Here is a 4,318-nt window from a genome sequence, read left to right on the forward strand (position 1 = left end):
GTGGATAAGCCTGAGGTGACAGGACAGCCAGATGTTGCTGCTCATTTCCCTGCTGTTTTTCCCGCCTGTGCTGTTACTCGAGCACAGTCCCGGAAGTGGGATGATGTTGTGAACCTCACTCACTCATTTATGAACCCTGTGTCAGACAGTTCAGAGTGCACACTGCTCATTAAACCTGAGATCTCTTCTTCGCTTGAAAAGTATAGCCCTGATTCAGCTGCAACTTCCTTAAAAATAGGAAAGGAGGACCTCCCTGCTGCTCAGAAAGCTGATTCATCTCTGTCGTTCTGTCTAGATGCTGCTGTCAGTTTGGATAAAGCTCCAGATGGTCCTGTTACATATTATTGGGATGATGGTGTACTCATGCGATGATGGCGGCCACAAGTGAATGGTGACATGTTAACTGTACATCAACTTGTCTTACCTTCTGTTTACCGTGCCCAGGTCCTGAAGCTGGTGCATGAGCATCCCTTGTCTGGTCACCTTGGTATCACTAAGACGTATAAGCGCATCTTAAGGTACTTCTTCTGGCCCGGACTGAGGAACAGTGTAGCGAGTTATTTGGCGAGCTTGCCATTATTGTCAAGTCTCAGGTAAGTCCAACTAGACTGTTCTCTCCACTCCTCTTCATCGTATACCAGTGACGAATGAGCCATTTGAATGCTTTGTCTTGGATTGTGTTGGACCCTTGCCCAAGTCATAATCTGGTCATCAGTAAATTCTAACATTAATGTGTGCTGCCACACGGTTCCCAGAAGCTGTTCCACTGTGTTCCCCAAGAGCTAATATCATAGTCAAAGAGGTCTTCAAGTTCTGCTACGTATTTGCACTGCCGAAGGTCATTCAAACTGACCAAGGCTCCAACTTCACCTCAAAGCTGTTTAGTCAGGTTTTGAAAGAGTTGGGAGTTTCTCATCAGATGTCTAGCGCCTATCACCCAGAGTCGCAAGGGACATTAGTACGGTTCCATCAGACTCTCAAGTCCATGCTCCATATGGAAAAGACTGAGTGGAAGGTCTGCCTTTGCTGCTGTTTGCCATTCGAGAAACTGTCCAAGAATCATTAGGGTTCATCCCGTCTGAACTTGTGTTTGGTCACACAGTTCGCAGACCACTAAAGCTCCTCCAAGAACAGCTAATATCAAAAATCCCACTTGCCACCAACCTGGTAGACAATGTCAGTAATTTCCGTGAACGACTGCATAGTGTGTGTGACGTTCCTAAAGCTTATCTTGTGTGTACTCAGTCTAAAATGAAGTCAAGATTTGATAGGTATGTTAAATGCAGTTTTCAGCCTGGTGATCAAGTGATTGTTTTACTCCCTGTTCCGTCCTCAGCACTGCATGCTAGATTTGCTGGCCCCTACAGTGTCGAGAATATAGGTATTAAATCATAGGTATTTTTAAGTATTAAATCAACTTGATGACTACCTTGTATACTTGCCTCAAGATCAGAAGGAATCTCTTGTCCAACTGTTCAATATGTACCCCATGCTCTTTTCTGATGTTCCTGGCAGAACCTCTATGATCACTCATGACATAGATGTAGGTAATTGTGCTCCTATAAAGCAACACCCATACCGTGTTAATCCTCAAAAAAAAAAGAGAGCTACTGAGGAGGGAAGCTGAATATCTTCTAAAGCATGGTCTTGCCACACCAAGTCAGAGCCCAGCCCTTGGAGCAACACTTGTTTATTGGTGCCCAAACAAGACTCGACATTACGTTTCTGCACAGACTACCGCAAAGTAAATAGTGACAAAGCCCGACTCCTTTCCTCTACCCAGAATAGAGGACTGTGTGGACAGAATTGGCTCGCTTTGACTCACAAGATGAAAAACTAGAAGAAATGGAAATGTGAAGGAACAGTGGCTACGTTTACATGAAACCAAATAATCCGCTTGTAATCGGATTGATGGCTCAATCAAAGTGAAAAGCCTTCATATAAACACCTCAATCGATCCGATTGAGCTCGATCGGAATGAAATTTCGATCGGATTGAAGGGGGTGGTTTATTCCTTTTCTAATACGATTGAGAGTGCATGTAAACACTCGATCGGATTGAACCCCGAAACTGAAAGGACTGTACATGTGCAATTATGCAGAAATAGCCCAATGACGTATGACGCACGGAACGAACGGCTCTTCCTTTTGAATAAAGTGTTGTATAAATGCGTGTCCTGTCATTATAAAACATATCAGGTTACTTATGTAGTGGGAAACAAGACACTGCGTCCTCTAGGGGTCACTATGGGGAACGCCTCGTCGTGACCCGTGTCTGAAGCGTACATTCAAAAAACACCAACAACATGTTGGCCGGTGACAGCCCATGACGTCACTACCGGTGTGACTATAGTATAAATAGGTGCCGGGAGAACACGTCATTCACTTCTTCGTCTGATGCTTGTGTCCGAAGCATGGCAGGAAACCTAGAGGACGCAGTGTCTTGTTCCCTACTCAGGGAACCATGGTTACATAAGTAACCTGAGACATCCTCTAGGCGTCGCTATGGGGAATGGTATACCCACGCCACCATGCTGAGGGAAGTGCATGCCAGAAACCTATGGCGAGCACTAAGTACCAACTCTACCATAGCCATGGGAGTTGCCCCTAGTACGTTAGACGGCTGTCCGTGACATTATCCCCTATGGCCAAAGGCCTAGGCTACATACCCCAAAAAACTTACCTGTTAGGGCCAGACTCCTGAGCCCAGGGTAGAGCTCAAGGCTTGGAACCAGGTATAGATTCCTGTAAGGGGATACGAGCCTAACATCATACTAAGCCTTGGCCTGTCACACAGGGGCTACCGCTTGCTCTGCATGAGCTTGCTGAAGGAACTGTCTCAACAGACCCCTAGTAGCAACACCCTGTTAAAGTAGGTATCCAGAGGATACACAGGGGGAGTGGTGTGCCCTTTCTTGAGTTTTAACCAACTCAAGAAAGGGCACAAAGCTACCGTGCGTAACCCTCACCATACAGGATTTTAGAAAGAACGCAAAGTACTAGTGTGCGAACTTACCACAGTGTGGATTTTAGAAAGTGTACAAAGACTTCATGTGCACACTTACCATAACAAGGATTTTAAAGATACCGTCCTAAGGGGCATATGACATATGGACCCTAGTGAAAAATAAATATACTTAATTGTATTTACTAATTATATTTCTTGCATAAGTATACTAAAAATAGATTGACATGTCTATACTAACTGAAAATACACTCTAAATGTAGTTCTCTGAGCACGAAAAAAAAAACTTTAAAGGAGACATATTATGCCCCCTTTTACAATATGTAATATAAGTCTCTGGTGTCCCCAGAATGTGTCTGTGAAGTTTCAGCTCGAAATACTCCACAGATCATTTATTATATCATTTTGAAAATGCCTATTTTGAGTGGAAGCAGAAACACGCTGTTTTTTGGGCCTGTCTCTTTAAATGCAAATGAGCTGCTGCTCCCTGCCCCCTTTTCCAGAATAGAGTGCCATTACAGCTCGGACCTGCTAAAAACATCTGTTTTGGTTCTGATTATCATGTTTATTGCACTGAAATCATGCGTTTTAAACCATATGAGTTTAAACTTCTGATATACGTTTTTTCGGAGTGCACACATCCGAAGCACATGGACAGAAAGCTGCTGTCAAAACATGTGAGTACTAAATAAAGTTCTCATTCACACACAAGTTTACATTAAAAACACACACAAGTTACAAAAACAGTCGGTTATGTCTGTGAAGGTAAACTGTTGGGGAAATAAATCTTATTTTAGATTTGTGTGGCAGCAGCAATATACAGTAAATAAGTCAATAAATCCACTGCTGTCTTGTCTGCTCTGAGGCTGGGACTCTAAATAGTGTTCTGTGCTCGTCTGTGCATCCAAAGACAGAACAGTTAGCATGTTTTGCTCAAACTTTCACCATGGCATTAGAGCTGGTACACCGCTGTCGCTTGTGAACTCAAAATGATGGCTCCTTGGGTGGAAACTTACAGATTAAGTGGAACTAATATTATAATGAGATCCCTTTGCCACGTCACCAAGGGAGCGGAATCAGCCTATATTATATATATAATGTAAAATAACTTCAGAGACGTTAACTACATGAAAAGTAACAATGTAAAATGTATTAAAATAATTTCAATTCATGCGCCATATTTAAATCCGCTGCGAGACCGCCAAACTGCCAAATCGTTTTATTGCGTTTTACATAATACACTGGTGTCCCCAGAATGTGTCTGTGAAGTTTCAGCTCAAAATACTCCACAGATAATTTATTATATCATTTTGAAAATGCCTATTTTGAGTGGAAGCAGAAACACGCTGTTTTT

The sequence above is a fragment of the Sinocyclocheilus grahami genome, unplaced genomic scaffold (assembly GCF_001515645.1).
Source record: "Sinocyclocheilus grahami isolate Dianchi unplaced genomic scaffold, SAMN03320097.WGS_v1.1 scaffold557.1, whole genome shotgun sequence".
Classification (NCBI taxonomy): domain Eukaryota; kingdom Metazoa; phylum Chordata; class Actinopteri; order Cypriniformes; family Cyprinidae; genus Sinocyclocheilus; species Sinocyclocheilus grahami.